The 16,739-nt window shown below is 42.6% G+C and overlaps 1 protein-coding gene across 1 annotated transcript in view; it reads right to left on the bottom strand.

Annotated features, from left to right (window-relative positions):
• Positions 1–16,739, bottom strand: part of Bmp6 (bone morphogenetic protein 6) — a 171,394-nt gene that overhangs the window by 98,542 nt on the left and 56,113 nt on the right. The gene's annotated exons all lie outside the window — the stretch shown is intronic.

Below are 16,739 nucleotides of genomic sequence, written 5' to 3'. Positions count from 1 at the left end.
GGGGGTCCAGTTGTGGGGCCTGAACTCTGGGCCTGGGCACTGTCCCTCAGCTCTTCAGCTCAAGGCTAGTGCTCTACCACTTGAACCCCAGCGCCACTTCCAGCTTTTTTCTTTTTGCTTATGTGGTGCTGAGGAATCGAACCCAGGACCTCATGCATTGCAAGGCAAGTACTCTACCACTGAGCCACCTTCCCAGCCCCAAAAGCTTCATTTTCTAATAACACTGTGATACCAAACACTTTATTGTCACATGGTATGAACAGACAGACACAGACACAAAGACAAAGACACACACGCACACACATGCATGCATGCACACATGCGCGCGCGCGCACACACACACACACACACACACACACACAGATCCAACAAGCTCTACTTAAAGACAGCCAATTCAACAGAGTCTAGAATTACAGAACTAAACAGATAGAAAGTAGGAGAAATCTAAGAAAGTCAATCATAAATTTAATGACAGAATGCAGAAAAAAAAAGTAATCCATGATACAAGCAAAGACAGAAGAACATTTTAAGTTTCCAGGCAAATTAATTCCAGATCAAGAAGGCTAGATGTAGGGGAACTTTACATTCCCATAGGTCAAATAAAGTGAAGTCAACAGATTACTGCAGAAGACTGACTTGGATTTAAAAAGATAGTAGAGAGGATGTTAATTGAAGGAATCTTTTTCTTTCTTTTTTAAAGGGAAGTAAAGACAAAGCAGGATCAAATAAATACACATAGTCAAAACAATTCAGAGCAGAGAGATAGGAACCTGGAAAAGGATCTGGTAAAAATGTTCATCGCAATAGAGGTCACCAACAGCTCTGGGCACTTCTTGTGTTACCTCATTTCATTTTCATAGTTCTCTTGTTTTTCCGTGTTATAATCTCAATAATCTACTCTGCCTCTCATAGTCAACTGCTCCGTCTTGCATGAGTCCCTCCCTGGGGCAATTTAAACACTTAATCAAAGTCTCCTTCACTCTGAAGTCTTGCCCCTTGCTCTCTCCTTCCCCCTTCCTGGCCAGGATTCATAAAAGCCACCTACAAGTTTAACCTCTTAAGTCTCACCCCCAACCCATTCCAATTCGACCGCATCTCTCTACCAGGGCACTCCAGTAATCTCTGACCTCCATGTGGCCAAGTTCACTGTCCAATTCCACATTCTCATACAAACATGCAAAATGCTCCAAAGTCAGCAAATTTCTGAGCACCAACAGGAACCCTACCATGGAAAATGGCTGATCTCATGTGATTGGGTCAGAGTCCCCTTTATGTTCAGCACCTACAAACTGTTTCATACTCCAAATTATTAAAATGTTGTTTAAAATCACTTTCTGGCTATGTGTATAAGGTAAGTATGAAATCAATTAATTTTGCGCTAGCTTGGGTCGTCTATCTCTCTCATATATATGTATGTGTACATGTGTGTGTGTATGTGTGCATGTGAATATCCTCATACCTGGAAAAATCCAACAATCAAAAACTCTTCTGGTGCCTGGGGTTTCAGATAAGGATGCTAAGCCAGTCTGACTGAGCTCGGTTGTATTTGCACAGTGAAGCACCTTTCCTTCGTCACACACCTCAGTATTCCTGGCTTTTCTCCTATTGCTCCATCTGCTCTTCCCAGCTTCTTGCAGGCCGGGTGCTGAGCCCTCTCTTTCTGTCATCTGATCTCTGCACACTGCCTCAGTTACTCTCTTACTCATGGAGCACACCAAGCCCCATCTTCACCCTTTCTCCATTTTGGCCTCTGGAATCCCATGCACCAAGGCTGCTTCCATAGTTCCCCCACCTTGTCTCAAAAATACCCCCAAACTCAACTTGAGCACATCACAATTAGCATATCCACACCACCCTTCTGCTCTCCATCTCTGAAATAAATCCAAACACTCTTGCTGCTCCTCTGGTATAGAGCGACCCCTCTATTATTATTATTATTATTGTTATTATTATTATTAAGGTAATGGTACAGAGGGGCTGCAATTACCTAAGTCAGGTAAAAAGTATATTTCTTTTTGGGCGATGGCACCTCTAGCTCTGCTCTCTCCCACTTTTTCCCTCCCATTCTCACCCGCAAATTGTATAGTTCACTTTCAACAGTGTCTAGTGAGTGCCACTGCTGCATTTGTTCACCCTTCATTACACCTCTTTCTTACAAGCCCTGTTGTGTCTTATCCACCATGCCTTGCTGGTTCCCCTCCTAAACCTCTGATTCACCCACTTCCCTCAACCCCCATCATTCAAAATACCAGTTCTTCTCTATCCAGCTAGTAATAGCTACATCTTTTTAAATTTTTATTTTATTGTAAAAATGCTTTACAGAGGGGTCACAGTCATGTGAGGAAGGTAATGAGTACATTTCTTGTCGAGCACTGTTACCCCCTCCTTTGTTTTTCTCCTATCCCTTCCCTCCGCTTACTAATAGCTTTTGAATGAGTTGCTTACCCACTCAGCCCCTCTCTTTGGTTTGTCCTCTTCAACAAACCACAGTGACTTTTTCTCAAATGCAGTTTGCTCAGGTCACCTCCTACCTCTCCCACTAGTCACTTATATCCTAAAATCCTGAAGACAGCATTAAGACCTTCCACTTACTGCACCACCTGCTGCTTCTCCAAAGTCCTCCAGACCTCACTAACACATGCTTCCAACTAGACACGCTCCACGAACCCTTCCCAGGCCTACCTACTAATCCAACACTTAACTCTACTTGTCCTTAGATTCAGTAATGGAACTCTTGGGTTGGTACCCATGGGTATTAATATGATTGCACCTCTGTACACAGTTTCTGACTCTTGGCAGTGCTATATCAGCTGACTTTCTATCACTATGAAGAAATACTGTGAAGAGGCAATTGACTTAAAAAGTAGAAAGGTTTTCTGATTCATCCTTTCAGTGATTCAGTACAAGGTCCTTGGCAAGCTCTATCCCTTTGGACCTGATGTGAGGCAGATAACAGATTAGCAAGAGCCATGGTAGAGGAGGCTACTTATCTTATGGCAGACAAAGAGAAGAGACTGAGAGGAAGAAGGGGTTCTGGGACAAGATACATATAGCCTTCTGCCAGGCACCATTGGCTCATGTCTGGAATTCTAGCTGCTCAGGAGGTGAAGATCCAGAGATCAGCCTAATGGGGGAAAAAAAAAATCAGTGAGATTCCATCTCCAAAATAATCAGCAAAATTATGTATTGAAAGAGTAGTTCAATTGGTAGAGCACTGGCTGAGCAAGTAGGAGTTCCTGATTTCAAACCTCAGTACTGGCGTTCAGAGACATACCTCCATGGCCCTACTTCCTCCAGCGAGGCTCCACATCCTACTAGCACATTCAGCTATAAGCTCACCATTGATGACATGAACACCCTTGTAATCCAACCACCGGGTCCCCTTTCAACTGTATGAGAGGCTGGAGATCATGCCTTCAACACTTGAGCTTTTAGGGATATTTTATATTAGATCCATAATAGGTACTCAGTAAACAGCTGAATGAATGAATGAGAGACATGCTTGATCAGTGGGTGGTCAGTGGGTGATTCAGAGCCACACCCCTTACTCCGCACACCCTGACTCCCACAGCCAAGGGCTGCCAGGGGATGTGGTAGTGCTGAACCTGTAAAACACACAGAAAAGAAACCAGCTCATTCCCTCTTGGACCAACATCACCAACAGGCAGGCTTGAAGCAACACGGCAACTATCAAGGAGACCAGGTTCTGCCATTTACTGGTGATGTGAACATATTAATCTGTTTTTGCTTCAGTTTCCTCATCCCTAAAGTAGTAATCAAAGTAACAAGAGTGCAGGCTAAGTATCTGAAAAGCTTGGGACTAAAAGCACTTTTTCCCCCCTCACCTAGATTTTGGAATATTTGCACAGACTTAACTGGTTGAGCACCCCAAATCTGTTCTGAAGCATGAAAATTCTAAACCTATGTCAGTACTTGCAAAGTTTTGTATTTCAGAACATTGTGGACTAGGTATATTCAATCTGTACTTTAAACAATGTGGTGAAGATTAAATAGAATGTGTAGCTTTCGATTGGAGAGGACTAGGTGCCACCATGGTGATAGCTTTAATGGGCAAAGAAAAGATGGCAACACAGAGCAATGTGCCATTTGGGGACCAGAAGCTTCCCAAGAGGCACAGGTTAAAAATAGGATTGCTTTACTCAGGGTAAACAAATAGGCAGTGATCCCTTACTAAGTCAGAAGTTGTTTGGGGCATAAAGAATCCATGTTACTCTAAGAATTAAGGGAACGGGGATGGTAGAGTGCTTGCCTAGCATAAGCAAGGCCCTGGGTTCAATCTCCAGCACCCCAACAAAGCAAGCACATAGAATTAAGGAAAATAGTCAGGCTCTGGTGGCTCATGCCTGTATTCCTAGCTACTAGAGAGGCAGAACCTGAGTAAGGATCACAGGTTGACACTAATCCAGGCACCAAAGTCCATCAGACTCTTATATCCAATTAATCACCCAAAAAACTATAAGCGAAACTGTGGCTTATGTGGTAGAGTACAAGCCTTAAGAGAAACGCTAAGGAACAGCACTCAGACTCTTGAGTTCAAATCCTACTAGAGGCAACCATGAGTTTAAGCCCCAGAACCACCACCCACAGCAACAACAATAAAAGAAACCCAGCCAGCCCCACCGAAGTACCACTAACAGGCTGCTCACACTAGTCAGTCCCATCCTGAGCATCTCTTTGGTATTTAAATACTGTCTGTTTCCTTACATTGCTTTTTTTTAAAAAATAATGAATAAATTTATTGTCTTACAAAAATCATTGTCTAGAAATAGGGGAATACAAAGAAAAGATTTTTGCAGACAGGTGTCTGGTTGTCAACAGCCCGCACAATTCATCCAGGGGAAATCTAAGATTCCAAACCCACATGACAAATCTTCCTAACAGATGTTAAAGCTTTTAACCCAAAAGGTTTGTGTTTTGAAGCACACTGCAGAGAAACAAGGATTTTTCATTAACACTGATTCGTCATCACTGAGTGTTTATAATAATATCTTGACTAGAGAAGTACATGTTATGAAGCATAGTCAAAACTTAATATATAACATTTTTATAGGGGCAAATAATATATTTAACATGGTTTTAGTACCGTAGGGTCTAAGGCACTTTCTATAATGTCAATTTGCTCAACTAAGTGTGCACTGTAACACTATGCAAAGGAAAATGAAAGATTCACACCCACTGGCATGTCAGTGGTCCAGCAGATGGCATCTGTTCTTGAAGGACTCAGCACACACTTGGAGCAAGTCTCAGACACAAAATCAAGATTCATCTCTAAAGTAAGGATAATGGCCTCCTAAGAGCCAAGTGCAGAAGAACTGAATAGTGCACCTGAGAACACTTGAGAGCCCAGAAGGGACTATGATGAGCCTTTTTGGTTTTGTGGTGGTTCTGGGATGTGAACTGAGGGCCTTGTGCTTGCTAAACAGACACACTACCACTTGAATTCTACCCTAATTCCATTTTACTTCATTTTTTTTCAATAGGTAGGGTCTCCCTTTCTCTCCCCCTCCAGCCTTTGTGCTGTCCTTGGACTCTTTCACTCAATGCTAGCACTCTACCACTTTGAGCTACAGTGTCACTTCCAGTTTTCTGGTGGTTGATTGGAGATGAGTCTCATAGACTTCTCTGCCCTGGCTGGCTTTGAACCATGATCCTCAGATCTCAACCTCCTAAGTGCCTTAGATTATAGACCAGAGCCACCAGGACCCAGCCAGGGTCTTGTTTTTATACCTAGGCTGGCCTCCTATGTCTGTGATTCTATTGATGCTTCCTGCACTAGGAATGACAGGTGTGTGTCAGCATGCCAACTATAATGGTTGAGATGAAGTTCTCACCAACTCTTCATCAGACTGGCTTGGAACTAGGATCCTTCTAATCTCTACCTCTTAAGTAGCTGGGATTACAGATATAAGGCACTCTATTCAGTATACTATCAGTAAATATGCTATTTAAATTTCACTACAAACTAAATCTACTCAAGTGAGGGGCAGAGGAAATGAGGGCATCTCCCAGAGGGCATGGTGGTCACTCATCTGGCACTTGGTATACCCCATTTCTAGGAAGTATCAGGTTTTTCAGGCACCCACATGATATCTACAAGGTTGGAACCAATATGGTGCCAATTAGTTCCTTACAGAGATGTAAAAGGACGTAATGTTACCAAGAATGGGTGGGGGGTGAGGGGGTTCAGCAGAAGGATTTGAAGTGGTTCAAGTGGCAGAGCACTCCCTAAGAAAGCACAAAGCCCCAAGGTCAACCCCCAGTAGTCCAAGTAATAATAAAGTTTTAAAGTTACATAATTTTTTTTTCTCTATGCTGGTCATATAAAATTTCTTCTTTATGCTGGATAAGCATCCAAAGTCTGTTCCAAAATGAAAACCTTTTTGAAGGCTGATGTGATACTTTAAAGATTTCACATGAAAGAGGAACATGAAGAGAGAAGAGAAAGGTTTGAGAGGCTAGGGATGTAATTACGTGGTAGAGCACATGCCAAGCACACACAAGGCCCTGTGTTATCCCTAGCACAACATCTATACGTGCAGGTGTGCACATGCACGCATGCACACACTTGAATTTTGGAGCAACTTGTAAAGTCTATTTGAACAGACTTACCCTAGAGCCTATATATGAATATTCCAAAATCTGAAAACCTGCAAGATCCCCAATATTCCTGGCTCCTCAGTCCCCTTCACACACACACCCCCCACACACACAGCATTTAAGATAAAAGATCCTCAACTTGCAGCATTCCGTTACCTTGAGTCTTCCCCCTGCTCTGTGATACCATTCTCCAAAAGGGGTCTTCTATCAAACACCTCTCCACACACACTTTCACATGGGTAACAGCAGTCAGCAAGCAGCAGTTGTTTAAAATAATTACCAAAGGCACACAGGTCTTCCCCATGAAGGTGCCCCTCTGTGAGGAGGGTATCACCAAACATAACAGGTAGTTTACAAAAGGTATTCATTTGGGGAAGGGCAATGCCATCACTACGTATGCTCTTTGAGCTAAAGAAAGCCCAAAGGAACTAATGTATGCAGCAGTGACTCGAGCAGAGCCCCAGTGTTTGGAAGAGACAATGCCCAGGGAGCCACTCCCAAAACTCTCCCAGCTCCTGACCAGAGGACAACTTGGTAGTTCTGGGTTTACTGGGGTTTTGGGCTCCCCTTTCAGCTTTTTCTCCTGTTGACTTTTGCTAGTGATTCAGAAAGATCCAGGTCTTCATTAGGTTTATGGCTGGGCATTTAACAGTCACCAAAGTCCCTCCTTCCGCCCCCTCACCTCTCTTCAAGTGGCAAATGTCAGAAGTCCTCTCAAAGAAAAGGCATGCCACTTTCCACCTACTGGCTTTCAGGGAATCTCATTTCCTTTGCACAGTCCATCTTTCAGTATCTGTACTCGAGGAGATGCTACTGATGTGTGGTCTCCAGGGGGGAGCTTTGAAAGTGCTCAGAGCTGCTCTTGGTAAAGCCAAAAATCATATATTTCCTGTATCTTTTGGGGGGATTTTGAACTCAAGGCCTGGGTGCTGTCCCTTAGCAAGACTGGCATTCTACCACTTGAGCCATAGGTCCACTTCTAGATTTGGGGGAGTTAATTGGAGATAAAGAGTCTCATGGACTTTCTAGCCTGGGTTAGTTTTAAACCATGATTCTCAGATCGCAGCCTCCTGAATAGTAGGGCTACAGGAGTAAGCCACCGGCACCCAGCTTCCAATGCCTCTTTTATATCTTCTTTGTTCATGTTACCAAAAAGAAAATGGGGCATAAGCCTGATCAGTTTTTCTGTCAATGAAGTATTAATATAGAAGAAGTTGCACTTGCTACTGCTATTCTGAAGACCACCCAAAGAAAAGTTGGGAAATAAGACATGAGACTAAGATAGTGGCTTCTTGGAGAGCAAGGAAATAGCCCCATTGGCTACATAGTTGACTGACAATGTGAAGGTCTTCCCAGAAGACTGACTAAGCCATTCTTTGGGTACCATTCTTTATCCTGGGACACCAGAGACATGAGAACTAGACTAGGTAGGTAGCTTCATGTTGCTTTATTTGTTCGTCCCTCTTTGAATACCGTTTGAATATCCCTGATCTGAAAAGCTGAGAACAGGAGCGTTTCAGGTATATATTTTTTTTGTTTAATTTTGGAATAATTGCATAGGCTTTACTGATTGTATATCCCCTAAAATTTCAAATTTATACTATTTCAAAACCTAAATTGTTTTGAGCATCATGTCAACACATTAAGCTTTAGATTTTGGATTTCAGATTTTCACATTAGAGATGCTTCACCTGTACACTGAAAACTCTTTACAATCCCTTTATAAACATCTCAGTCCAGCCTTAATTGGTTAACAGCTTGGGCCAAAGCAGGAAAGTGGGGAATGGGAGGAATTGCTGGACTCTTCTGGAGAGTCCATTTCAATCATTAAAAGATAACTAAAATCAGTATTGTTACATTAAGATAAATGGATATATATTAGGCCCAGAAGCAAACTCTGACAATGCTTTCTGAAAGTACATGAGATTTGGAAGAGAAAAAAATAAAAACACCCCAGGATCCTAGGATAAGGCATGGCTCAAGTGGTACAGTGTCTCATACATATATCAAGCTTAAGGCCCTATGTTTCTATTCCAGTACTACAAATAAACAAAAAATCAGGGTCCAGGGGCAGTCATGGGTACTCTGGATGTCTCAAGAATACAAGTTCAGCCTCCACATCATAGATAGAGGCCAGCCACATCAGCAGCAATGTGACCCTTAAAATTCCTTATCAAGGTCATCCTTGGAGAAAAGGAGACATGCAGTGACTTAAAAGATCTCTAGCTTAGCCAAAAGTCCACAATATCACTGATCTTCTATGTCTTAAGTACCTGTTTAAGACATATAGGTTCATAATGGCATATTTAGTTTTCATTTAACTTCATTTTATTAATGAATATAAATGTTTATGTCCATTTCAGACAAATGTTCAGATCTTCAACATGCCAGTGATATATCTATGTTTGTTTTAGTAAGAAAATAATGTCTTAAGGTTTTCATCATTGAGGAAAGTTTGGGGTCTCAGTCAATGTGCTGTGTTGAACTCTTATGCCTTAGGAGCTGCTATGACTTAAATGTCACTATCAGAGCTCATGTTGAATTAATCCCTACCATAAAAAGGGTAATATGAAAGTTAATCTGACTATGTACTTGAGCAGTAGGACCTTCTGGACAGTAATTAAATTAAAAATAGCCAGATGACAGTGGTTTATACATGTAATCCTACCTACTCAGGAGGTTGAGATTTGAGAATTGCAGTTCAAAAAGCCAGCCCAAGAAAGAAAAAACATCCATTGAGACCCTAATCTCCAATTAACCAGCATAAAGCCAGAAGTAGAGTTGTGGCTCAAGTGGTAGAGTTCTAGCCTTGAGCACAAAAGCTCAGGATTAATTCCCAGTCTCTCAGTTCAAACCCCAAGACTGGCATGCATATGCGTGCACACGCACACACGCGCGCACACACACACACACACACACACACACACACACACACACACACAATCAAATAGAACATAAAGATGTGACTTTTTAATGGGATAGTAACTTTATGAGGAAGAGAGACCTGAGCTGGCTGACAGTGATCTGGCCACGTGATGCCCTGTCCTTCTTGGGACCCTGAGTTCTTACCAGCAAAAGGGTCTTACCACATGTGGCCACCTGGCCTTGAACTTCCTGAGCTTCAAAATCATGAATGGAGTCAGCACTTATTCTTGACAAATTACTGAGCCTTTGATATTCAGTTATTACTATAGAAAATGGAGTAGGACAGCGCACACCAAGCATGTGTTCTGTGGAAACAGGTAGGAAGTACCTTAGATGGGAAGGTGAAGGACCTCGGCTCAATTCTGGCTCCTACCATCGACTAGCTGTAGATCCCACGCAAGTCACTACCTCTTCAGATTAGATGAGTGCTAAGTCTTTACCACCTTCAAAACACTCCAGTTAGAATTCCACACTTGCTACTTGCTGTCCTCACCCCTGCTAAAATTCTAAGAGCAACTGACATGACTTACTGAACTCATTTATTCTTCCTTCTATTTTTTTTTTTCAGAAATAACCCCAGAGCTATTGTTAGGAGGGCAAGAGGGAATAGGGAGAAAACTATTTTAAAAAAAGAAAAATGCAACATATTATTTCTTAGAATTTCACAGAACACAATGTGAAAAGAGCTTAGGCCTTGCATTCAGTAAACATTTCAATTGTTTAGAATCCTCTTTTGAAAAAAGGAAAACCATAATCCTTCTTAACACTGCCACTATAATTTTCAACACATTGGAAAATGGCGACTTGCCTCACAGTAGTTCAGGTCCTAAACACCTGGCATCTTTCTCTCCACCTTGCCGCCTCAATTAAGCTAAGGCACCAGGCACGTAGGCTGTGATTTTCCAGGTGGCCACATAGAGGGAAGCAGACGGCTCAGCTCTTACCACAAGAAAGAAATGACATCGCATTTCATGGTGACCCCAAAGAACTGGTGTCTGTTGTCAAGGCAACAGCAGTGGTGAAATTATTCTTCCTTATTTCAATGTCCTCCAAGGGCCCTTGGTTTTCAGCTAAACCTCAGCTGTAGGAGCCAGAGTGCTTTATCCTTGACCACACCATTGAGGGTGGGCCTAAGAAATGCCAGTTGCTATTTCTCTCATCCTCTGGCTTAGGGAGCAAGAGCTTTGCCTCTGCAGCATCCCCTCTCAGTGTCCAGAACATGGAAACATCTGATCAGTTATCTGAAGAATCTGTAAGTAAATCAATAAATGGATGAACAAAAGGCCCAAGCGACACTTGCCACACTGGAACTTTCCATTCTGTGAATTCTGACTCAGCCTCTCCAGCAATATGGTCGGAGTCCATCATAGAGGCGTTCCCCTCTACTGATCAAGCTCTTAGTTCATGACAGGAGCAAGGAATAAATATCCTCTTAGGATCAGAAGAATGAATGCACATGGGATGACCTGCGTATTAACTCTGGGGTCAGCACAGATGAAGGCCAACTTAAACACTTCTAAGCTACAGCTTGAACTCAGACTCAGCAAGGACACATTTGTCAGTGTGAGTAGGTAGAGTGGCATCAGAAAAAACCAAAACAAAAACCTGAATTCAGGAGACAACACACCTACTATGTGCAATAGCTCAACTTGATAGTCTCTCCAATAAATTAGGCCATTTATAGGCACAAGGATCAGCAATAAACACAGATTGGAACATTTAATGCCCTAAGAGGATTCCAAAATGACCCATTCAGCTCCACTCTTCCACAAATGAGAACACCAAGGCCAAGAATTGTTTAACAACTCAGTGAAGGCTTCAGTCAGAAGCTCTTCAGGGACCACGTCCAGTGTGTTTCCTAAGGGCGTACTTGTGCTTGGGCTCTGGGCTCAGTCAACCCTTCAACCTCCTGCTAAAGCTTTCACACGAATGTTGTGAAACTGTTTCAAGAAATTCTTGGAAGCATGTGCTCACATTCTTTCAAGCTGTCAGAATATCCCGCAGAGTTCTGTGCACCCCACGAGGTATAAAGTTACTGATTATATGGTGTGTTCTGTTGCAATTACTCATCCCTATCAGGACATCAGTACCACCACTGTTAAACAACATGGTCAGCATCTACCTCCTCCCTCTGTCTTCACATAAAATCACTACAAAAATATGTGGTCAAGAAGTGTTTCCCTAAAGGAGCTCCAGGGAGCCAAAGGAGCAGGGCATTACTATACACAGCCATGTTCTTGCCATTCCATGTATGTGACAGATCACACATATAAACTTAATGAGGTTCTTTTTCTTCCCCCTGAATAGTTTAGGAATGCTCTGTGTGTGTGTGTCTGTGTGTGTGTGTGTGTGTGTGTGTGTGTGTGTGTGTGTGTTAGGGGAGATAAGATGCAAGAAAGATGGAAATTTTAGGTTCTGGTATTGCAAAATAATCAGGTTTTTGTTTTATGTGTTTTTTTTTTCTTTTCTCATCCTAGGGGTTCAAACCATTTCAAAAAGTAACTTAGCTGGGCACCCATGGCTCATATCTGTAATCCTAGCTACTCAGAAGGCTAAGATTAAATACCAAGGTTCAAAGTCAGCCTTGATAAACAAATCTGAAAGACTCTTACCTCCAATTAAGCAGCAAGAAGACTGAAGTGGAGACATGGTTCAAGTGGTAGGGCTCCAGCCTTGAGACAAAAAAGCTAAGTGAGAGCAGTAAGGCTCTGAGTTCAAGCTCCACTACTGGCATACACAAACAATGTAACTCAGTTTTATAAAAGCTAAACTTATTTTAGAGTCAAATATGTATTTAAAATATACATATATATATATATATATATATATAAACTTTTTTAAAATGTAATGGAAGAAGGTAGAAAGAAAGCAGGGGAGGAGAGGAGGGAAATAGTCCCATGAGCGCACCAGTTTCTGCTCATATGCATACCCCAGCACCAGTCTGGGTGCCACATATACTCAAATCATCTGTTCAGAGTTCAGAGGCAGAGAAGACCCAATCTCGTGGACTGGGGTTCTCAGTGGGAGAACTTGTTTAGCATGCATGAGGGCTCTGCATTTTACCCTCCTCCTATCCCAGCACAGCAAAAACTTTGCAATTTGGAGAAAGGATAATGTATATACTCTCCAAATATATCTATGAATACATTATGTGTATATATATATGCATATATGTATATATATTTAAATGTTGGGGTACGAGTTCTAATATATGTCTTATATATCTGCCACCATTAAAAAAAAACTCTGAGTTCCATGAGGCACAAATATAAACATATCTTCACACCTCCAAAACAGTAATATACTTTGGAAGTCTGAGGGATTCTACACCCTTGCCTGTGCATAATCCAAAATTTCCAAGAGGATGCAACAGCGGGGCTCTGCCGGTCAAATACCTAATAACATTCTGGTAAAAACAATTAAAAAATAATGGCACTAAGATTTGAACTCCAGGGCCTTGAACTTGCTAGGGAGGAACTCTACACCACTTAAGCCGTGCCAGCCTTTTTTTGTTTAGTGATCTTTTAGCTAGGGTATTGCACTTTCACTCGTGGTGGCTTGCAACCACCGTCCTATTACCTATTCTTCCTGAGTAGCTGGGATTACAGGTGTTTACCACCATATTGAACCCAAATTGAACCTTACTTTTGTTTCCTACCCAAATGAACTGTTTGTTGACTATATAGAAAATTTCAACTCCCCTATCTCAAGTTCTTACACTGCAAAATCCAAACCAGCCAGGTCCCCAGCCTCTCTTCTCCGGTCTCTCTCCTAGTTCTCCATAGTTACCCAGAAGCCTCCAAGAAGCTTAGAGGACAGAGTTCCAACTTCTTCCCATTCTAGTCTAAGAAGGCTTTTAGATCTGGCCATGGGGTGAGTACTGAATCATAGGAAGGACCAGAGACACAGACTCAAGGCTCATCTTCCAACAAGAATGTCCAGAATAGCACTCCAAAAGAGGCCTCCTGTCCTCACACTAGCTCTAGGACCACAAAGGCACCTTAAACACAACCAGGGAAACATTAGGCTTCAAAACTGGCAATGACCAGCCCAAAGAAACCCCAAGCCCTGCCATTCTCTTATCCCCTAAGGTGCTTTCCACCTCAGTTCTTCCACAAGCATATCTCACTGGGGGAAGTGTGAGTCACACCAAGATCCGGGACAGGCTACCACCAGTCCTGGGCAATGGTAGGCATGCCAGGAGGGTGGAACAAAGTTGAGGAATCCAGACTGCTGTCCATGAGGGACCCACTGCCCAGAAAGGGCCTCCCACCCGTGAGGCAGTTCTTTGGGAGGCAGGGACCTAGACATCCAAGCTCACTCTGAATCATCATCACAGGAGAGTTGCAAATCCAGGCCAGGCCCAGGACCTCTTCAAGCTACCGCAATCTCCATAGAGCAGTCTGCCTTGCCGCAACCAAATGCTGGAATACCTAATCATCTCACACCCCCAACTCTCTACTCTGCCCAGCAAGAACCCAGCCTGGAGCTACCACTTGTCCTAGGTTCCATACTCTACCCATTCCTCCTTCCTCTGCACGCTAAGCCTTCCCCGACACTGCTTTTGAGACAGACCTTGCTCTGCTCTCTCTTTCCAGAATTCCTAGGAGCCACTGGTCATCATTGAAGCAGTGGACTAGAGGTGGGGTTCCTGCCACTAGGAGGAGGAGAGGGTACAAGCAACTCTAATGTGATGACAGAACCTGGGAATGTTCAGCCAAAGAAACAGGTTTAAATCCTGTTCTATTTGCCATAGTTGTGTGAATCTTACAGCAATCTCTCAACAGATTAAGCTTTGATTTTACAATTTGTACTAGCATGATTCAGTATCATGCAGAAGTGTTAAAGGCTGAAACAAAATCTCAGTGTCAGGTGGGTTAGTCCATGCAAGGATTCCAATATTCCTTTATGCTTGCATTGACTGGGACTTGCTCACAACCTTACCTATAGCTTTCTCTCAACCTTCCTGGTCACCACCAGCCTGGTGACAATCAGTGACCAACCTGCCATCAACTGCCCACCTCTCTAGACTTCTGTTTGCCTGCAACTGATCAATGACTGGTCCAGTCCGCAGCCCCTTCTGATGCCTCTTTAAAGCCTTTGGCATTCAACTACAGGGAATCATAACCAGATGTGATAAAATAGTTTTGCTAGCAAAAGTTTTACATTTTCAAGTAATTTAGATGATCCCTGCTCTCCCCCCCACCCCCCCATATTAGCAGCAGTCTCACTCATGTAGTTGGATTTTTGTGTATATGTAGGTGTGTGTACACACTAGTATTGGGGCTTGAACTCAGGGCCTTTGCTTCTGGCTGGCTCTTTCACTCAAGGTTGGCATTCTACCTACCACTCAAGCCATATCTCTACTTAGGATATTTTGCTGGTCAATTGAAGATAATCTCACAGATCTAACTTCCTAGACTGGCTTTAAACCACGATCCTTAGATCTCAACCTCCTGAGTAGCTAGGATTACAAGTATGAGCCACCAGTGCCCAGCCCTACTTCATAGGATTTCTTAGGTAGAAGAGAAAGAGCTAAAATGAGAACTATTAAACCGAGAGAGATCTCTGCCACAGCCCTTCAAGAAGCTACCTTCCCATCTCCTGGAGTGGATTGGTACAATGGATCACTCTTCATCAAAAAGCAATGCCTTTAAGAACCCTATTCTATGCTGGGCACTGGTGAGCGGCTCAAGCCTGTAATACTAGCTATTCAGGAGGCTGAGATCTGAGGATCATGGTTCAAAGCCATACCAGGCAGGAAAGTCCATGAGACTCATCTCCAATTAACTACCAAAAAGCCAGAAGTAGATCGTGGCTCAAGTGATAGACTGTTAGCCTTAAGCACAAAAGCTCAGGGATCCAGGCTCTGAGTTCAAGCCCCAGGATCAGCACCTAAAAAGGAACCCAGCCCCCCCCCGCAAAAAAAAAATACAAACAAACTTATTCTAGTCTGCAAGACCCATTCATAACACTCCTACATGACAGAAGTGATGTCATTCAGGGCCCCTGGCTCTTTCACACATTCCCTCAAAATTGTCAGCAACTGATTGATATGCCATAACCCCAAAATTCCAAACAGTTTCAGGAAAAAGAATCTTCCCTAGAAGACACCGAAATGGGGAAACTCTGTCTCACTCTCACCTAAATATGAAGCCTAAGCATCAGAAAAGAAGAACGTAAATGTTTCAGATGGCCTACTTAGCTGCTTTTGAAAAGGTCACATGTATACAGACCTTTCACACTAAGAGTTGCTTTAGAAACTTAAAAAAAATCTTATACTTAAGCCATCGTTCAAAGGTCTCTTTATCCATTGCTTTTTAAACTGTTGTTACATTTTTTTAAATCTCCAAATACATAGATGTTAATGAAATATACTACCGTATATTGTCTGGGATCATTTACATATTCTGAATAATTTACCTATTCATTGTAAGACTATGTTTGTGTATGCAACAAAGTTAGGCTTTCCTGTCCTATCTCTGGTTTTTATCTAAAGGATGCTCTCCGCCCTGAACCCCACCTTTCTTATATCCCCTCAACTTTCCAACCACCATGTCTAGGAAAATGCACTGTGCTGAGTAAACACTATCAATTCCAGATGTTCCCCATTCTGTTTCCTAATTCCCTTTGGAATATGGGAACTCCTTTGGCTTTTCCTGACGTGCCAAACTTAGGAGTAAAACTGGTTTTCGTGGGGCTGTTGTCCACTGGGGTTTGAAACATTCACATGTAGTAACTACAGAAATAGCTTCAGCTGGGCAAAATCCCATGAAAAGAGAATCCTCTAGATTCTTCCATGACCTTCTGTCATTTTCCTGACTGAATTGAAGCTGCATATAGGAGATACAAAGAGAAATTTCCTCGTAAAAATGGAAAATAAAAGAAAATTTGTCTTCCAAAATTAAAATTTTTAAATCACCCCACAATGAGTCCAATTGAGCTACGCCACCATAAAGAAATAAATTGGTTCCCAGGTCTATAACGCATGAGAGTAATCAGATCAAATGTACTACACAGTACTTAAAGAATGAATGCAAGTGGCTGGGAAGGTGGCTCAATGGTAGAGTGCTTGCCTTGCATGTATGAGGCCCAGGGTTCAATACCTCAGTAACACATAAGCAGAAAAAGCCAGAAGTGGTGCTGTGGCTCAAGTAGTAGAGCACTAGCCTTGAGCTGAAGAGCTGAGAGACAGT

The sequence above is a fragment of the Dipodomys ordii genome, unplaced genomic scaffold (genome assembly GCF_000151885.1).
Source record: "Dipodomys ordii isolate 6190 unplaced genomic scaffold, Dord_2.0 Scaffold32, whole genome shotgun sequence".
In the NCBI taxonomy this organism is placed as follows: Eukaryota; Metazoa; Chordata; class Mammalia; order Rodentia; family Heteromyidae; genus Dipodomys; species Dipodomys ordii.
Note: the sequence above shows the minus strand (reverse complement) of the source record. Positions and strands in the feature narration are given on the sequence as shown.